The following is a 21,861-nucleotide window of genomic DNA, read 5'->3' on the forward strand; positions in this document are numbered from 1 at the left end:
GCAGTAAAAACAAATCCAAAAGCAGATGAACATGCTTGACTAATGTTACTCTCTATAACAATATTCCCTTTGCGTAGATTCTATTACTGATATTGCAACATTTCAAGTTTTAGCTTTTGTTGGAAAGATTTTAAACATTAGCATTTGCTACTTTTGTGTTTTCAGTGATGGACAGACTAATGAGATGCTGGAGAGGTTGCAGCCATCTTGAAAATTTACTCCGACTGTTAAGCAAGGCACCTTTTTGAAAAATAAAAAATAACAGAACAGAACCCATTAGAAATAGGTACTGTTAGCTTAAGCCAGATGAGTGATTTTTATATCCTGTTTCTTGTCCATTTGAAAAGACTAACTCCATTGATTTAAAACCAACATAAATGCATCCATCCATTCATTGAGGAGGCTGGCCATTAGCTGTGCGTTCATTACAAATGTGTGCAAAACTTTGTCGATATTCCACTAGTGTCACAAAAAGTACAATTTTGTCATTATGTCGTTCCCATTAATTAAGAAATTATAGTTTGATCTTGTGATGAGTCATTAAAAATCATGCTCTGCTATGATCCTCTTACTGCTTCCTGTCTTCTTCCTCCTTGTTTTAACTAGCAGTAAAATCAGGTTGTTGATCACATGACTTGTGTAATGCAATAAAAATGTTTCCATTGCAGTTTTGCAAAGTACACTAATTTTGATATGACTGAAAAACCACTTCATCATAGAACAGAAAAGACCAGGATTTTACCCAGTAGGGCGACTTCTGGAATAAGGTAAGGCGATTTCCACGCAGCGCAGCAGAAAATCAGTTTCACCGTAGGAACGTAAAAACTCTGTGGTACAATAAACAGTCAGATTGGTAACGGTATTATCATAAGGCAATTGTCCAAAAGGTTGTAATCAGAATCAGTTAATAGGAGACAGTAGAGAGACTTGTTGTTAGTCTTTGAACATAGAGAAAAAAAACAACATTGTTGTAAGCTAGTTGAGTTAAATGCAGCTACCCTCATTGACAAGTCCAACATTTAGCTTTCTACAAAAGTTCACTTAAACAGGGAAACACAGAGTGCAGGGTTAATCCTGTTTGCATATGGGCATTGAATAGGCTGATCAAGCATGTGCTGTACTGGCTATTATGAATGCAAGATGAAGCAAAACGTTTTTGTTTTTTTTTTCCTTTGCACTCGTTAAGTCTGACAAAAATAATCTCAGAAATGAAAGCAAAAACATTGAAGGGCAATAAATAGCTACAAACTGTATAATGGTTTATTTATCAAAAGAGAAAAAAAGAGTGTTCTAGAGGAAGTTTGGCAGGCTTGAGAAGGAGCATATGTGATCTCACACCCGCCCCTTCCTATCCTCCTCTTTCCCTCTCCCCTCGACCACCCCGGAGAGCAGGAGCCCACCCTTTCCAGGCAACAAAAGCGGGACATGGCCTGGAGGCTTTGATGTTTATTTTAGCAAGCCCCTCTCCTGCTGCTTGCCCCTCTTTTGTGTCTGTCCAGGTACAACAAGCTTCCCATCGCAACACACAATCGCCCCGCCTTGCTACTGAAAAACAGGAGGTGGAGGTGGTGGTAGGGGTGAGGTTAGATGTGAGTCTTTGAGCTTGACCGAGGTCAGGGAATGTCCTGTACTTAAACCCTTAACCCTCCCATAACTTAACCCTACCTTCTGCCATCTGGAGGAGCATGCTGCTCTCCTGATCCTCTTCATCTCATAGCCTCATCTCTCACATGTGCAGCCTCATGTAGATATGATGTGTGTCTCTCCTTGCATTGAGGCATAAGGAAGCAGTACACAGGAGCACATGGAAGGTGGGGAGTCTGGACATAGTTTTGAAAGACTCTAGGTTTGGAGGGGGTGGAGGAAGTTGTGGATGGGGAGGGGTGGAGGAAGGGGGGTAAGTTCCCTTTCACTGTCTGCCAATCCATCAAGGCTCAGCCTACTGCTGTGCGGTCCGACAAGCAGCGCAGAAAAGAACAAGGCCCGGCAACAGAGCCCCCTTTCTGTGGCTATCACTCATCTCCCTGCAGACTCTGAACTCTGCACGACCTTTTCCACAATCTCTTCACCAACTTCCACTCCTTAGCACCTTAGCTTGTCTTAAAGCAGCATGAACACGATTGCTTTGGTTGTAAAACTAACACATATTGGGATAAAGCAGAAGAATTGTTGCATGCATTGCTCCGTCTCAATAGATACATGTGCACACGAATCCAACCTCTCCCCAAACATCAGATTGTCAGATAGCCACAAGGAAGCATCAAGTCTGAGGAGCTCCAAACATGGATCTGCCCAGATGCAGTGAAAAGGTTCAGTTAGAGGACATCTTTATATCAGCAGGCCAGACACATTTTTTGTCGTTCTCACAGATTTGACATGTCTGAATTTAGTTAAAACTGACTGACTCTTGCTGGGGAATTTTTCATGCATTCCCAGTGTTTCTCTTGCTCAGTTGTTTAATTCAGAAGACATATTTTATTAGAGTTGTCAGGATTACACTTTGTGGTTATGTAGGTGGTAATAAAAGAAGTAAATATGCAAACAGAAAGTGTCCTGTAGGTTCACAACTGTGTCAAAGAATGATTTAAATGTCTTTACTTTCTGTCAACTTTTTTTTCCCTGTTTGTTGAAAGCCATGCTGATTTCTCACCCCTTCTGCCTGTGTGTCTTTCTCTATGCTGGTAGTTTCCTATGTATCTCTGTGATTAGAAACAGAACGTTAGCATTAACAGAGATCTTCTGACCTGACTTGGATTCCTGGTTTGAGACTTTCGAGTTCCATTAACAGTTTATATCGAATGTCTTAAAGAGTGAAAGGAAGGCTCTAGTTTCAAACATCTGGTGTACCTATAACTCTCCATGACAGTAGGTTAGGATTCTGCACTGTTTGCCCATGGGCTGAAATTTTCACATTAACATTCTATACTTCTCTTTAAAATAATTATTTTAAACAATTATATCTTAATCTTTGACTATTTAATTCAGCCATTAAAATCTGCTGAGGGTTCATATTTTTATTGTTTTAAAAATTTATCAAATTCAATATTTACCTCATTAGAATATAAATAGTCATCCATGAGCTAAGAAAAATGCTACCAAACCTGATACTAAAAAACATACTAATGTTGAATATCTAACTGAATCAAACTGAGTATTTTTTTTTGTTTTGTTTTGTTTGGTTTTGTCTTTGTAACAGCTACATCACAGCCAAATGCTTGTAATCGGACAAAGTTTGAAACATCAACAGAGTCCATGCCTCCAGGAAGCAGGGCTGGTTTTTACCAAGTTTGTAAATCCCTGAGAGCAAAAATGTCTACAAAATTTTATCAGCCTCTGTCATTAATATATATTTATTATGTTTGAATCAAAGTGAATTGAATTGAGAGTTTGAATTACAAGACAAGGTATTCCAGATACTGAATAAACTATGTGTCACTTTCTACCATTCTTTTTACCCCCTACAAAAGAATGGTTAATAGGAATGAATGGGAAAGGAAACTAAGAAAGTAGATTACATATATGATTCTATATTAAAGCCAACTCAATCACTGAATTGGTGATCAATGAACCAGCTATTGTAAGCAGAACATACATTGGGTTTGAATGAAATAACCGGAAGGCAATTTGTGTTCACCTTGGAGATGTAAAAGACAGGTTGCAGATTTGGTTACAGTAGAACTGTTCAATTTGCGATAATGCGATAATCCTGGGTTTTAAGGAAACTAGAAGAAACTGACCAAGTGGTTAACTTGTCAGGAGGTGAGTAATTAAAACAAGGGAAGACGACTAAGGAAATACTTGACACAAAAGAACTGAAACTGGCAATCTAACTGATTACTGCTGCAAAACACAACTTACGTCTTTGTGTTAGTCAGCTGAGTCTAAAACTGTATTTACTGCAGTTAAAGGACCATTTAATGAATCAAGAAACACGTCCAGGCTGCACATTAACAATCCTCAGATTGTAACCTATGTTTGGTCAAAAAGTCACATCTGACCTAAAACAACTTTTTATGTGTATTTCAGCCAGAAGACAGATGTACCAGTCAGTGTGGCGACTGAAGAGATGGATAACTTAGTAACATCTGGGCCTGTGACAGTAAAAGAGGGATTTAGTGTTTGCTCCCCCAAGGCAGAGGGAAGCTGTGTGTCCATTAAACACTTTATTACAGAGCCAGCAGCCTCATGTTAACTCACTTAGCCCAGTGTGCAGGAACCACTGCTCAGTACTTTGACTGTCTGTCAGATTACCTGCCAAGCACTACACCATGCTGAATACAAGCGCTATGCCTTACACACGCTGTTCAGCTTGCTCCGTCTTATTGAGTTCTTTTCCGTCATAATCCTTAAAGCTGTTTGCACTCAGTTGTGCAGGACAAAAACAAGTGTTCAACACTGGGTAGTTTTCTGTAGTAGAAATACATGAAATACTTACAACTTTGTGTGTTTAACATTGTCTTGTATAATCAATCCTATTTGTAATAAACTTCTTGTGTTAGTGGAAAATATTTTTAATAACAACAGTGTAATTGGAACTTTTAAATACTCCGATTCATCTTATACTTGAACTTTAGGAGTAATTTTCTTTTTTCTTTTTATTTTTACCAATTGACAGAAAATATTGCTATGTGTACCCACCGTACATCTGACTTGAGTGAATGCTGCAAGTCAATGACTCTTGTTAGAGACTAATGGGTTTCCTTAGACAGCAAACTTTTTAAACCAATTTCAGGGATTAACAAAGCTTAAACTACTGTTTGACAACTAGGATTAATTGGAATACATTTGTGACTGAACTGAACTTAAATGATTTGTTTTTGTAAAGTGTCTTGAGATGACGTGTTTTGAAATTGTGGTATATAAATGAACAAAACTGAACACAATTGAATTCGGTGACTTTGGAATAGAGCCAGCTTTTCTGCACACATATCGGAGCAAACTCCTTATAGATCTTTCCAATCAGAGGCTTACATTTTGGTCAGCATAGTCTTTCAGCATTGAAGATCAAACGTTATCAAAAGCTTTTTGCTGCATTAAAGAATGCAGACATAATTTGCTATGTGCATATGTTTGTCTCTAAACTGCACATTCACGATCCCATTGGCTCTACACTGGATGTGAATGATCTTATTAGGACCTCATCAGGATCATGTTGGACATTGAATCAATGGCGCCCCCTAGAATACTGGAAACAGCTAAATCTCCCTGATGCATTATCAGATCCATACTAAATATTATGAGTTTCCTTGTTGACAACTGTTTAACACATTGGTTAGTAAATTGAGAAGATCACTTTAGCCCCACTCACTGAGAACAAGGTCACAGTTTTCTGTGGTGAGTGAACTTTTCAACCTTCTGTCATAGTAAATTATTCCAACTGACATTTTCAAAAACTAAATAAGTCTTCATTGATCCTTCACCACCAAACAAGAAGTTGGTAGAGCTTCACCTAAGATTCAATTTCCACCAAACTTGGAATGCTTTGACCAGAGCTGACATTCCTCTGACTCAAAGACATATCAAAGCTCACTCTTTGCACTGCCTTGTGGCGACACGCACAAATGATCATAAGGCTCTTTGGAAACATTGAGGAATGTCCATGGTTGTGATACCTCACAGATCTCCTCACTGATCTGTGAGGATCGTTAGAGACTATAACAATTTTTATTATTTATTGGATTATTGTGTTTTTAGCCCTCAAAATAAACTATCAGGTTACTTGAGATCCCCTTTTTTGTGTATTGTTGATGGTTATTGAAGCTGCATAATCTTCATTACCATCCAGTTACCAAAAGCAGACATGCAAACATTTAGAGGTCCAAAAAAAAGGAAAAATATTAGCCACTGACGTGGTTCCTGTGATAATATGTAACTCCAGCCAGAATCTGTTTTACAGCCTATTTTTTGTCCAACATGTGGATAGATCCTGTCTCTTAAAGCATGTTGTGGGTTTGTGAGCCATCCTTACTGTCAGTGTGGGCTGACATGCTAGATACACTGAATATGGAATCTGCTTGTCTGCAGTGCGCTGAGGCTGTCTTTGACAGTGTAGCGCTGTCTGTGTCACACTCTAACAGACAGCCAAATAACCCCTTGGCAGTGTAAACAAAGAGAGATTACACCCTGGTGAGTGGAGGGAGTCTGCTTATGTGCTCCCACCATTGAGGGGATAAACTGACGATGGGTGGTTGCAGCAGAAAGTGAGAGAGATAAAGCGGAAAAATTGAGAGAAAGGCGGTGATGAGGGTAGACTGAGCATCAAAGATGGAGGACAATAGTTCAGACGTACACACTGCACCAGTGGGTCTCATTGAGTCATTTTGAGGGATGATCAGGGCTTGCACATTGAAAGTTATAGGAATATGGTGAATATTTATTTGATTGTGTCATAAATAACCAGTGAAGAATTCTAAGAATGTAACTTGATTTATTACAATGTAATATCTCATGCATAATATATATTTTTATATACTGTCATGTTTGGCATTGTAGCAATTATAATAACGCATTTGAATGAAAGACAGGGTTTTCCCCAGTGTATTATTAGCCTGGTGGGCCGCCAGACTTCACCTACCCATCCTTCCTCCCTCATCAGGCTAAGTGTTGCTTGTGGAGCCGACCTTTAACACACTAACCAGCACTATAGGGCCAGGCTGACAGTTGCAATTAGAAAACCTTGTCTCATGAAGACCAGGCAACCAAAACAAACAGCCATTTATTAAAAACTCCACAGTCACAACATGAAAACGCCTGCGCCACATTCATTATATTTCACTGTCTGTCTTTCTCATGCAGCAGAGAGGTGCAGTACTGTGGTGCTAGCTCATCATGGAGGGCCAGTCCAGTGTTGTATGGGGCCTTAGAAGAATTCGTTATTAATTGTGACTAGAATGACATAGTGTTAGATCCACCGGCTGATTGCTTAATTGGGATTTAACAAAGGTGCAAAACATTTATCTTTATTTTCCCAATCTGTTTGTGTGTGTTGCTTTAAGACTCTATAGTTATGTGTTTAAGCATTGTCAACAATGTCTTCCAGTAAAATTTTTAAATTTCCTGTCAATTTAACATCATTCCATACAAAATCACGACGGGCCGTTGGTGGACCGCCCTGGTGCACAGATCACTGGCCTCAGCAAGTTTTCTGGGGGAAACTCTGAAAAGCGTATATTTGTCCATCCAACATCCAATGCTTATATGTATACACTATACACTGCTCAAAAAAATAAAGGGAACACTTTAACATTTAAGTGAACACTGAAGTGTTCCCTTTATTTTTTTGAGCAGTATATATATATATATATATATATATATATATATATATATATATATATATATATATATATATATATATATATATATATATGTTACAGTTGAATATGGTCAATGGCCTGTACTTCTATAGTCCTTTATCAAGTCCATAGTGTTAGTCCCAAAGCACTTTACACTACATTTCACACACTGATGGTGGCAAGCTACTGGTTAGTAGCCACAGCTGCCCTGGGCAGTCTGACAGAGGCGAGGTTTCCATGCACCGGGGTCACCAGCATTTAAGGCAGGTAAAGTGTCTTGCCCAAGGACACCACAATACAGGTGGACAGATCAGGAATTAAACTCGCAACCCGCCAATTACGCAACAAATTCCTATCACATCACCAACAATAGCCCCAGTCATTTGAAAAAATTATAATAATAATTCTGTGATTTTTCTTTTTTAATGAAAATATCTGTACATTATATTTTTGTTGTTTGGTAGAACTCTGCATATTGCTATATGAGAAACAAGCAACCTGCTGTCCAGAATGATCATAAGTCATTTTGGACTAATGAATATGCTACCCAGAATCATTCTGTGTTGTATATTGTTACCATAATGATAGCAATTGCCACCAAAATGTCTAATTTTAGGCCAAATGAGGAAAGAACCGGTATTGATAGTTTTCACTCCTCCCCTAGGATTTGGGAACATTAAGAAATAAGAAACTAACCTAAATTAATGCAGCATTGCTTAATCTACACAGGCTGGACTGCACAGTGGTGCAGTTGGTAGAGCTGTTGCCTTGCAGCAAGAAGGTTTTGGGTTCAATTCCCAGCCTGGGGTCTTTCTGCATGGAGTTTGCATGTTCTCCCTGTGCATGCGTGGGTTCTCTCTGGGTTCTCTGGCTTCCTCCCACAATCCAAAAACATGACTGTCAGGTTAATTGGCCTCTCTAAATTATTCCTAGGTGTGAGTGTGTGTGTGCATGGTTGTGTGTCCTTTCTGTCCCTGTGTTGCCCTGTGACAGACTGGCAACCTGTCCAGGGTGACCCCGCCTCTTGCCCAGAACGTTAGCTAGAGATAGACACCAGCAACCCTCCCGACCCCACTAAGGGACTAGGGTGTACCTAAAATGGTTGGATGTTTAATCTAATCTCCTAACCATATTTCAAGATTAGTCATAATTTTTCCTTCAATATCATGACTCCAGCTTACTTTTTTAAAAATAATAATTAACATTTTTCACAACCAGCCATGACAATAGAAATGGGAATCATGCAACAGCCAACATACTAGCAGAACATTACTTACATGTTGACCCTGCCATCCTGTTCCTATCAGAAGCTTTCTGTATCAACAGAAAGTAGTTGCTCTACATCTCCCCTTGTCAGAGGCTATCAGTGTCAACACCCCCCATCTCAGTTAATAGCTCTGTCAGCTCAGTGACATCGTTGGGTTCAACCACATCATGACACTGGACGTCAGAGCTGTCGCCCATTAGTGAACATGGTTTGCTTTCGATGTCAGCAACCGTGACATGCCCGACTCGTTCCCTCGCACACCGACATGATATCATATTAATCAAGAGGTCAAGGAATTTTGCCGATGGAATCGCAGCCGTTTGAAATTTTCTTGTGAAATTTTCACATTACCTGCATTTAGCAGAGGCTCACTGAGGTCAGAAGAAGCTCTAACAAATAGAGGAAAAGTCAGCAGCAGGATGATTAATTACCAAACAATTTATATTAATGTTCATTGGAAGACCTCCACTTAGTGTGTAATTAATTCCAATTAAAGGAGTTGCTATGGTTATGTAAGGGGAAAACTAACAATGTAATCAAGCTAATTAAAGAGGGGTGGTCTGGAACCCTGCCGTTATCACGAACCGCTGAAGCCTGAAAAGCGAGGTTGATCTGTGTACTTATGCACAAAAACATGATGTAAAACAGCTTCCTCAGCAAACACATAGCAGCAACTTTTCCTTTTTGTTCTGAGTTCACAAAATAACACAGAACAGATGAAGGAAACTTAATGCATTCTCAGGTGCAATGACTTTGTACATGATGTTAGACACACACTTTAAAATGTAGTGAATTGATGACATATTTTTGTGCCTCTGGTAAGGCACAGACAGACTCACCAGTGGATGGGAATATTTGCTGCATCAGAATGGATTAGGCAAATGTGTTTCCATCTCGCCTTTAGTGCATTGTCTTTTTCAGAAAAGCCAAAGTGAGTGTAAGCCTTTTTCTAGATAGTAATTTAATAAAACTTCAAAAAGGCCCTGAAATTAACACTTACAAGGTCGGACTACGTAGAGTTGTATGAGAAATGCACTTCCGCTAGATTATTCTTCCGCTACAAAAGGTTAAAGATCAGCAGATTGTCTCCAGATGCAAATGTTAACACACAGGGAAAAAAAAACCTCTTAGATAAGACTCCATGCGCCAATCAAGCTTCAGTCGATTTACTCAGTGTGACAGGCCAGTGTCTGTCAAATGCCATGACTGTCGCATTGCTGTCACCTGATGTCTGGTGGTGTTAAGTGTCACACAGCAGCTTTGACTTGTCACACTCCATCTGCAGCCTGTTACTCCACCATGGCCCACTTTCAATCAAGCCCGTCAGTCAAAGTTTGCCCACCACCAAGCTGTCTTTTGTTTTCCCCGTTCATCAACCACCAATTTAATTTGTCCATGATTCATCTTTTACCGGAGCCTTCTCAGGGGACCTTCTTCAAAACAGCCTCATGCCAACATGGAGGCAACGTGATGGTTTGCTACCAGGTAGATCCTAGAACTTGCTGACATCTCATGACTGACATTGCTCTGTTGTGACATGTCCCAATAAACCTTGATCTCATTGATGGAATGATGAAAATGGATAGGAGGAAAACTCAACATCATTCTTTTTCTTCGTCTAGCTTTTGCTCTCTCCTAGTGTCTCATTTTTAATATAACTTTGCATGTCAAAATGTCAATTCACCACCAAGGAGATGTGACAAGCTCCAGGGCCTGGGGGAGACGGCTCTGAATTGAGGGTCCTGGTGCAAATTGATTGTGATTTTACTCCAAATCAGTCAAAGTGTTTAACTTTAATGTGAGCTGATCAGAAAGCCACTTGGAGCCCGACAGAATGTGGAGAGAGAGACCATGACTGGGTTTTTAGTCCTGTCATTCTCCTATCACTGTCAATCAATACTGGTCAGACATACAGAAATGGATATTTCTATTTATTTTATGTTCAGAAATACATTTTTAGTTGAAAAAAAAAATCCAAAATCTGCTGCTACACTGTAAAAATTCTGTCTCTAATTTATGGGAAAATACCATTAGGAGTGGTTGCCAGAACTTTACTGTATAAATACGGTAAAATACACAGGACTAGGTTGTTGTTCAAGAAAAATCCTATGTTTCAGAAACAGTTGGTTTACGATTGTCCATCCTAGGAAGCCAGTGGTAAAACACATTCTATTGCAACATTTTGCTTGCCTGAATGAAAGTATGAATTTATTAAGCTAAGATGCTGGGTTTTGTACAAACGTTTCTTTACCTCTGTTTATGATTCAACTATGCCTATGTTTTTGATTGGGGTCCTGATCAACACGTCCCACTCCTGTTCCTTATTGCTGGCATCCTGTCAGTAGTTTTACATCAGTAATACAAAAAACCCTGCCAGGTCACATATATATATATATATATATATATATATATATATATATATATATATATATATATATATATATATATATATATATATATATATATATATATATATATATATATATTGCAGTAACTATAGTTCTATTCACAGCTACATTTGATAAATTTAACTGAATTTAACATTTACTATTCAAAATGTTCCCAAAATAGATTTTTTTTTTGAAAATGTGTATACCTAATGTGAAACAAAACAAGAAGGTAAAAATCAAAATGAACATAAAGTTCCTTTACTGCATCTACTGAATTTTGAAACATAGACATGGCATTGATTTTGATACATTCCACACACTTTTATGTTGGCATGTGGTGAGCAATATATATCAGTGATACATATACATATATAAAAAAATCATTTTTAGAGTACTCAATCCTTAATCATTTTGGCCTGGGAGTGAGATGAATTCTTCATCAGCATGTGGCAAAATAACACTAATTTCCTCTTCTCAAACACTTGCAGTAATGCACCAGTTAACAGAATAACAGTCAGTCATATTTATATGATTGTATGTCAAGGAAACATTCCTAATTTTATTGTGAGAAAGTTGTCTAAAAATGCACTCTGATTGGTGCCTTCGGTTTGTGCAAAGAAGCTGAAATTTCCCAATTCTGACTCAGAAAAAAATGATTTCCTCACCAGATCTTGATTTTACAATCCAACATAGCTACCAAGAGTGCAAAGAAATAGCTTTGATAAGAAACACTTTCTTTATGCTTTTGTATCTCAGTAAGCCCACATCGTACTGTACAACGTCTGTTACCAAACATGTCGCCACAGTGTTTAAAAGTGCAGAATGCTGAGAAACAGCTTTGTCACTGAGCATAATAACTAGAAAATCCAGCTGATTCTGTAACTTGTAAGTGGTACACAGTTAAGTTTGGTTTCCCACCATTCCAAGACCACAGGAGGATAGGCAGAGTTGAGGTTAACATATCTTAAGTTCCATATCAGTTTTTCCAACAGGACTTTGCAGGTACCAGAGGCTGGCTCATTGACCAGGCAGCTACTGTGTCGGATTGATGCAGCAAACCAACTTTAACTGAACCTCAGACAGAATCTGTGAAGTGTTGTCAAGAGGAAGATGAAGATAACCACACCTAGCAAAACAGATGACCTGAAGGCTGCTGGGCTTCCATTACCCAGCATTACCACACAGACTCATCTCCTCCATGACACTCTGCATTGATGCAGTAAGCCATACCCCAAATAAGTACTGAGTACATTGAAATGAAAATACTGGCTCTTTTATTTAAAATATAATTTTGTAATTGTGATATTGTAATTGTCTGAGGCTGGATTTTAGAATTTCATTATCACTCAGACAGTTTTCATTAAGTCTGCCACCATGCTAAGCCCTAGTCCTCATCTGCATTTTAGTCCTTTCAATTTGCAAAACTTCATAATTATCAAACAAATCAACAAACACCTCATAGCAGCTGTCGAACAGGATGAAGTGACAACTTAGTTTTGCACACAGAAGGACGTGGTCACTTTGCAATTAAAGAGTTGACCAACTCGAATTTAAGAGCTTCTGTCCAACTTCTGAAGACTGCCCGAAACAGGGTCACGCAACAGAACAGTGACCCCACAGATAGCAGCCGAACTACAAGAGAGGCTGAAACAAAACCAAGAAAAAATAAAAGAGAGAGAAAAGCATTGAGTCTTACAGCTAGGTGTGCTTTTTTTCACGACTGTACTGTTTCATTCAATCAGAGTAAATCTAGTTACTTAATGAGATGCTATCATATATAACAATGCTTTGCTTTACTGTGCAGTGTTTGCTTTTCAAGCCTTTAAAACTCGGCTTTCACTCCAGAAGTTGTTGTCTAACAAAGCTTAAGTGGGCTTTTAAGCACTCAGTTAATCTCCCTGTGCTGATGACTGCTCATTTGAAAGAACTTGATGGCCTTGATCTCTGTGAGTGGATGGGAAGTGACAGCATCAAAGCCATGAACAGAGCCAGTCAAACTTCACAGCTCCTCCTGTCAGAAAGAAAATCCCACTTGGACGGTGGGAGGCAAAGAAAGGAAGAGGGAGAAAAAGAGAGCAAAAGATGGAGATAAAGGAGAAGTTTGGAAGAACTCCACTCAGTTCAGGCCAATGCTGTGCCATTACCATGGATCACGTCTTGTAATTTGTCAACACGAAGTAGAAAAATGCATCTTGCATTGTAATCACGCCACATCACATATACACGCAGAAATACGATCACATAATATGTTGTTCCTGATTCCAGCGCGAGCCCTGTTGTGATTTTATGGACTTTAAAAGGCTGGAGAGAGGATCAGAGACCTGTTTCCCATGAGGTCAGCATTTTCCTGCATTGCCAGAGTGGCGTTTTAAGGTACCTTGTAATGTGTACGGAGACAGGACCTAATAGACTGATACACAGGTTTTGACATGCTATTTGAGCGTGCAGGCCTGCTGTAATTGGCCACGTCATCATGCATTAAATGAACAATATATAGAGTAGTGCCCTGAGACAAATGTCTTGGCTGGATCCGTCAGCCATCAGTGCAAAGTGCATGTGACAGGCTGCTCTGAGGGGGAGGAAGAGGGTGGTCAGGAGAGGTGGGGGAAAATACTTTTAAAAAGTATTACTGTGACGGACACTGCTCTCACTCTATGAAGCCATCCAGCTATCAGGGGCAGATTTACACAGTAACCTGGATACCAGTCTTATCCAAAGAGTCACTCCACAACTTCAGTCAGTTCAATCTCTACAGGTCTTTTTCTCCCCCATTTACCACAGTCAGTCATGTGCAAGTTCTCATTTTAGAATTAGTCCTAAGTTGATCACACTAAGACTAGAACTAAATTAAATTTCAAATTAATTTCCTTTCAATTTTCATCTTTTTCTAAGGATTTTAGCCAGCACTAGTGGCCTTTATTGATCAGTAGATGGGCAGGAAGTAAAAAAGAGAGAGAAGGGAAGACATGCAGCAAATGGTGAATCTAACACAGAAAAACCGCATTGAGGACCACAGTCTCTACCACCATGTACCCCTTTTTTTATCTTTATGAAATTCCTCTGGAACAAAGTGTTTTAAAGTTTCAAGTTTTTAAATTTCCAAAGTAGTGCTGTCCATCGATTATTTAAGCATTTCTTTGAAAATTCACATTCAAAAAAATGCTTGTCTCAAACCAAACATCTCAGTTTTCCAGCTTTTCAAATTCAAGAAATGTGAAAACCTGTAAGTTTAGAAATGTTAATTCTAAAATGGTTTTGCTTGAATGGAAGTATAATAAGTAGACTACATAGTACCTTGACTTCCATCACTGTTTTCTTTTTTTCTTAAGAATTGTTTCAGCACTAGTGGATTTTATTTGACAGAAAAGGCGAAAAGACATGAGGAAGGGATTCGAATTCGGGACACGGTCCCATCATGGTGTTCTGTCTGCTCTAATCAGGGTGTTTTTTTAAAGCAAAATTTGCTGCTGAACACAGCAGTACCAGCAGTGTGTCTAACCAGGTGGTCACCAGCCCAGTTACATCACAGTTGACTGTCCTCTCACTATTTCTTTTCACTTGTTACACATCAGACTTCCAGCCCAATTCAGAGTCCTGTCATTTACAGAAACACTCTGATGACTCTGCAGTCGTCGGATGTATCACAGACGGACAAGAAGCTGAGGACAAAGATCAGCTGGATGCTTTTTGTGGCCTGGTATGGAACAAGTCACGTAGATTTGAAAGGAAACAGGAGAAATGAGGTCTTTTCTATCATAGGACAATAAGTGGAAGTTTTTGAGGAATATAAATACCTGTGTAGTTCCAGGTTGATTTTGTCCTCTACCAGCCTTTTTGTCTGGTAAGCAAATTACTGGGAACTCTGTAAGAGGGCTGTGATTTTCTTTAGAGGTTTCAACATCAGTTCCTGAAATGTATTTATGACCTGCAGATGGCAGGGAAAATCTGAAGCACCATCTGAAATATTAATATAGATAAAAAAACCTTTGATCAATGTATGTGACACCTTGTAAAACCTGTGGCATGTAGATTTTAACAAATATAGAGTCAAAGTAACAAGGTGTGTAATCTGAGTTTATGTTATGAAAAATGTTACAAGCTTTTTTTAGCAATTATAATCACTAAAATCTGTAAGATTTTTATTTCACAGATCAGCTTTAATTCTATCCCACTTATTAGTTTCTCAGAACCAACATTGCATTTTAAGTGAATCTCACTTCCTACTTCCTAGTGCTGAACTTGAGTTATTCCATAAATATAGAAAAAAACCAATTTGCTTTATTAATTATATTTGAACTTGACCACAGATGTGCAAATTGTGCGTTGTGGTTATCAAAGTTGAAATAATTAAAACAATCTTACCTTTCCGCGTCACACCTTTCAAAGTGTGTGCAGGGAGATAAGTTAAGCTTTGTGACCTTGGCCTTTTTCAAAAAAGTGATCATAGATACAACAAAATGACATACAATTAAATATTATTCATAGAAATAATAGATAATACAAAAAATAAAAAGTGCATCCATGCTCATTCAAATGTGTATGTGCGCGCGCGTGCGTGTGTGTGTGTGTGTGTGTGTGTGCTTGTGCAGGAGTGTGTTAGTGTGATGGAAACACTGGCTCCTCTAATCTTTAAATTACCTCTGAAAAAGAGAGTGCTGACCTTTACACTGAAGTTATATAAAGTTCAATTTAACAAGCTTCTCCCCTCAATGATTTATTAACCTGAAATGTGAAGTGGAGCCCACTGCTTTACTTATCTTCTTGGAGTGCTGAAAAAAAAGGAAATTAGTGAGGTATCACCAACATATTCAGCCCCTCTACTCTGATTTACCTAAATAAAAACCTATGTAACCTTCTTTGGTTTGATTTAGTCTCAGAATACATCCCGTGTTCAGAAAACCTAAAATCCTCTGAGGTATCGGAGGGTTTAAGTGAGTTTGAACTTTATAATTTTCTGGTAACAAAATAAAGAAAGTAGCAATTAAATATATGTTTTTCATCATCGGAAATAAAGAGACCTTCCACCAAATTTTGTAAATTGTTTTTGAAAGTTTTGTTGTTATTTTCGAATGTTCCAGACTTAATTGTTTGCGATGATGCTTTCAAGTTAGTGTCAGCTGAAATAATTTGTCTTTTAAAATATAGTTTATGACCCAAAAACCTGCTAAAACTTGACCTTCCACCTGAACTGACCGACTGGGGATGGAGAGGTCATCCCATTTAGCTGCTTCTTGACGAGAGAAGCAGCTAAATGGGCTGCAGCAATTTTGGAGAACCTGCAGAGATCCACTGCTTAGTTTGAAGAAACATTCCTTCTATTAGCTTCACAAATCTGACCTTTAGAAGAGTGACATGAAAAAAGCCATGAGGAGAAGATTTTTTTTTAAATGTGCACAAATGCTGTATGTTGTCATTTAAAATCCTAATAAAAAAGACTGAAGTGACAAACTGTGGAGTTCAAGTTCAAGAATCTCTAGATAATTGAAAGGCACTTTACGTTTCAGTTCATATCTCACTCTTTGGTCTTTTGTTTTCATTGGTATTTGATGATGCTTCATTCTCTCGCTTTTCTGGCTCTTTTGCTCAGGGAAAGGAACAAATATCACTCTTCTCCCTGAGTTCAAAAAAGGAGGTTTATTTTCCTTCAGCGTGGAGATAGGAGGAGCACATGTAGAATCCGGTTAGAGGGATCCAGTCCGACCTAAAAGACAAGAGGTAAACAATTGAGATGAGAGGCCGAACGAGCAAGAGAGACAAAGATGGAGGAAAAAGGCAGGATGAGAAAGGAGGAGGGTGGATGTTCAGAGAGCAGCCAGGCTCTGTGTTTGAAGCAGGAAGCTGGCGAGACAACAGAGGCAGCATTATTCCTCAGACAAAGAGTGAAGGCAACAATAGGAGTCATGCTGAGAACAGGCCCGCGGTACACCGAGCATCACACACAGGATTAAAGCAAGCACACGCTTAAAGATCCACCTCATAAAAGGAACGGGAGGGAATGTGTCTGATTCACAGACACCAGCAGAGACAACACCAAATGCTGCTTGGTTCCAAAATTCTTTTTTTTTTGATGAAGATATTTAGGGAAAACCGTTGTGTTCGCTTCCCTTTCAGACCAACTTCCTCCAAACGTCTTTCTTATTTCTGAAAGATTATCCCAGCGTTACAACACATAAACTGGGAGTTTAGAAGTGGGGAACTTCTGTTCTGAATCATCTGTTTTGTCATCGGGGGTTGATTTTATTTTATATATATATATATATATATTTACTTCTGCTTCCATCCTCGGCCCCCTCTGTACACCTGGGCTTTGGAATCTCTTCCCCAACGCTCCACGTCCAACGGCGTCGAGGTAAATTTACAAAGAGGAGCCGTTTGCATATCAAACAGCTGCGATGCAGGTCTCACATCATCTTTCATTGATTTACAGGGAGATGCATGTTGAGGTGACAGGGTGCAGTGAGTCTCCCCTTTACCTCCATCTGCCCTCTGTGGGAATATCTTAACCCATCAGCTGAAAGCTTAACAACACGACGGCGCTTATTTGGCACCATGCTCTGTTTGTGCAGTAGAGATTGTGTGTGAACACACACAGCAGATCTGAACTACACACACAACTACACATATGACAATGCTGCTGGTCAGCCGTGTTCCTGACATGGTGCAGGGTGACTGGTAATAAGGGTATTTGTCACGCAGCATCTCCCCATGACAGCTTGGTGTGACTGGGTTCCACACAACCAGTCTACAAATATAAACTTATCATTTAATTACACGTTGAGGGAGGGGCTAGGCAGGGACAGGGGGAGCTGATTGCCTTGTCAAGATGCATGCTGGTTAAGAGAAGAGAGATCTTGGTGACGACCTCGGCGTCCTGACAAGTTTTAACCACACATCTGGAATCATCTTCCTCTCATCAGCTTCATGTTTTCAGAATCATTTTAGTTTAGTTTTCTTTGGTTGTAGTCCGTGTTTGTACACTAGTAGAAGGTTCTGTCCAGCATTCTGAAAAACTATTTATTATTTAGCTAAATTCTGTCCAAAACCATAAAATACTGGAGCACACACGGTATCAGGAAACAATGTGGATTCATTTTCATTTCCTGTGCATGACCCAACAGTCCCTGGAGAAACGGGTTCTTTCAATACAACGTCCAACCTGGTATGAGCTCAGCCTTCACAAATGGAGACATGATGTTTTGAAGAGCACCATCCACCGCATGCTTCTTCTCACTTTCAACTTTGAGTTTCATCTAGAAGTATTAAAGGAGTCTGTGAATACCGTAATTGGATATTCTTTTTTTTTTACTTCCTTTTCTCCCCTTTCGTTTATACAATTATCCAGTAGCACTGCCTTGCAGCAAGAAGGTTTTGGGTTTGAATCCCAGCCTGGGATTTTTCTGCATGGAGTTTTCAGGATGTTTTTGTGAATGTTTGGGTTCTTTCTGAGTCCGGCTTCCTCCCACCATCCAGAAACTTGACCGTTAGGTTAACTTGCGGCTCTAAATTGCCCTTAGTGTGTTTGTGCATGTTTGTTTGTCCTTTGTGTCTTTGTGTGTTGCTCTGTGACGGACTGGTCATCTGTCGATGCTTTATCCCATCTTCTTACAATGGCCTCGGCTAAAGACGACAAATGTAACTTATGTGAACATTATATCAGTTCTAAAGCAATGGATACCTTAACTATGTTACCAGTCAATACTCCTTGGACATACCCTCAACGGCCACTTTATTAAAATGGCCTTGGAACTCAGCTGGATCATATTTTGCCTTCAGATTTGCCTTAGTTCTTGACATAGATTCCGTTTGGTGTTTGGAACGTTCCTCTGAGGCTTTTTATTCATTTCTTGGTCTATTTTGCCTCGATAGCATCACACAGTTTATGCACAATTGTCAGCTGCACATCCATGATATTAATCTCCTGTTCCACCACATCCCAACTCTGCTCTTCTGGACTGAGATCAGATGACAGAGGAGGCCATTGAGGACCAAAGAACTCATTGTCATGTCAGATTATCCTGCTGGAAGTGACCATCAAAAGCTTTGAATGGATTTGTGAAGACTGATGTTTAAAAGGGGCTCAAAGACCCAAAGTTTGTCAAAAGATATTTTCCACAGTATCACACCATGGCCACTTTGGCATAGCGGCTGCTGGCACAAAGCATGATGGAGTCTATTATTTCAAGTTGTTTCTCCCAAATTCTAAACATGGAATCTGAATGTTGATTCTTAAATCTAGACCTGCTGGACCAGACAATGTTCTCCCAATCTCTGATTGTCATAATTTGGTGAAGGTTTAATGTGCTGTTGAGTTTACAAATTAAATTTCACATACCATGTTTGTAACTGGTGATTCTTGAAGCCTCCAGTGTTTTTTTTCTCATCTCAAACCAGTCGGCCCATTCTCCTTTTATAACAACCAGATATTTCCAGTCACAGAGCTTCCTCTCCAAATTCTCAGTTTTAGACCTTTTTCTGTTATCTCATGGGCGACTTACCAAGTATTTTGTAAGACATACTCACTATCGCTGCCAACAGCTTTATTTCAAAGAAATAAAGTCCTTTGAAAATGGGAACTTTTTTCAAGACCAACAAAAGAAAATTGAGTAAATATAAGACCATTTCAAATTTCATATTGTGGACCTGATTCCTTGTCAGACACTTCACAAACACAGCATAAACACTGGTAATGCTATTTTTTTTCTATCATTATTATTTCCAATAATCAAATCTCTTTTTTTTTCCCCAACCTACCATGACTATGATAAACCTTGTAATATGCTGCACGTAGCATATGCACAATTCCACGCCGGCGTTGCATTCTGATGTGACAACCGTGGAGGAGTAATTGATTACATTAATAGCTAATTGCTGGTTCATAATTGGATCTGACTCAATTAAAACCTCTGGGTGATAGTAATGAAACAGGGCGCTGCAGCTGAGTGGGTAAAGGTGCAACCACGCCTTCCGCTGTGCCACAGGCAGAGAAAAAATAGAGGGAGAGAGGAATAGCAGGCTCTTGATACACCTGCAATGCTAAATCATAAGTGGTTCACTAGATAGAGGCCAGCCAGGGAATGCTTTGTGCTGTTTTTGCAGTTCCTCAATGCAGATTTATATCTTTTGCATTGGGAAAGGTTGTAATATTTCACTGGGTGTGCGGCGGTGGGAGTGCACACGGGAGGATTCAGAGTGGGGGCAGTGGAAATATGGTATCAGCATATATTGTAATTTCATTTTGATAAGGCTATGCTTATGGGCTGGTATGGCTCATCTTGAGCAGAGTGGAGCGACTGTTATTTTACATATTCCCCGAGCCCAGGGACACTGAAGTGCCATCATTAGCAGGGCTGTGCTAAAAGTGGATAGGATCTGTAAATTAGGACAGGTACTCCGGCTAGCATTGCTAACACAACACGCTGGAAGGCCGCGATAACATGAGCAGTCAGTTTATGTCCTGGAATGCAGATTGGAGGTGCGCTGATGTTTGTCTCTGTAGGTGTGTTGGTTGAGTCTGTATGCAAATAAGCACATATTAGTATTCCTATTCAAGAATGCCTCACGTTTCCTATTCTTTGTGTGTGTGATTGTGTGTCCGAGCGTTTTGGTGTATTGCTGTTGTTTTTGTTTTGTTGTATCTTTGGCTCTGTCTGTGTGGTCGTGTATGTGGTTGTGTGTATGTGGGGTACGCTCCCTTCTGCCGCCGCCACGTCAGAATTTCCACTCAAACCCAGCTGATCGGGTCGAGGCTCGTCAGCCTGTCACAGAGGCGGGCGTTTCATTAGGGCTGCTGCTCTGTGTCCGTCCGCCCCGCCGAGCACAAGAGCTCAAACACATGCACAAATTAAATCGACATCCAAACTCGCTCCCATACACAAAGTAATTTAAATGATATTCATTAGAGCGATGACAAGTCCTGATGAGCCTTTCAGTACTACAGAAAGGCATGAGGAGAGAGACGGAGAGACAGAGAGAAGAGATGGAGGACTCTCCCTCCCCCCCCGTCAGCTTCATGCCAACTTTGTTTTACACAGAGGTAAATCGCCCATCAGCACACCTAAAAAAAACTTTGGAATATACAGGAATGTAAGCAACTTTCTTGCACATCTTCTAAAAAAATATCAAGGGGTTGCGCATGGTCGCGCTGAACTGCCGAAATCAGTTCTCATTAGATGTGTTTCCATTAACCATAGAATTGCACAAATTGAAATTCTGAAAATAAATTTTCTTAATGAAAACAGACCAATTTAAAAAGAAAACTCACATTCTTCGATAGAAACTTTTTTGCAACGTGTTGAGGTGGTTTTTCAGCCATATCAAAATAGATCTATTCCACAAAACTGCAATGGAAACATTTTTTTTATATAGCTGTCGCTTGATCAATAGTCGGATGTTACTACTTGTGGAAATGAAGAAGATGGCAGGAAGTAGTTGGAGGATGATGTTTTTTTTGTTGTTGTTTTTACAGACATTGTGCAGCTGGTTCCACCAGAGCTCTCACAGCATCACAGTTCATAAAAAGCTGTGTGTCATTCCAACATGTTGAATCCATAACTCTTCTGTAAAATCTGACTACAATTTCCCCAAAGCGCTGCATATGTAGTCACTCCCAAGAAGGCGGGGCTTGTCGCTCCAATGCCTGAATAAGAAGCTGAGGTCTCCTCTGATTGGCTGATGATGAGTGCTAGAACCATGACTGAATTATCAATATATCTCATGTAACTTATATCCTCTGCTGTCATGTTTTTAATGACTTGTATCATGAACAAGCTTTTTCAGATATGACTTTAATTTCATTTCTAATATAATGGAAACACTTCACTTACAAAATTGATGCTAATGTCAGGATGGGGTGGTAGGTGATGGTGAGGAGAGACGCTGAGGCCCAGATAAGATGAGGAATATGATGGTTTTA

This window comes from Poecilia reticulata, chromosome 3 (assembly GCF_904066995.2).
Source record: "Poecilia reticulata chromosome 3, P_reticulata-male-v2, whole genome shotgun sequence".
Taxonomy (NCBI): Eukaryota; Metazoa; Chordata; class Actinopteri; order Cyprinodontiformes; family Poeciliidae; genus Poecilia; species Poecilia reticulata.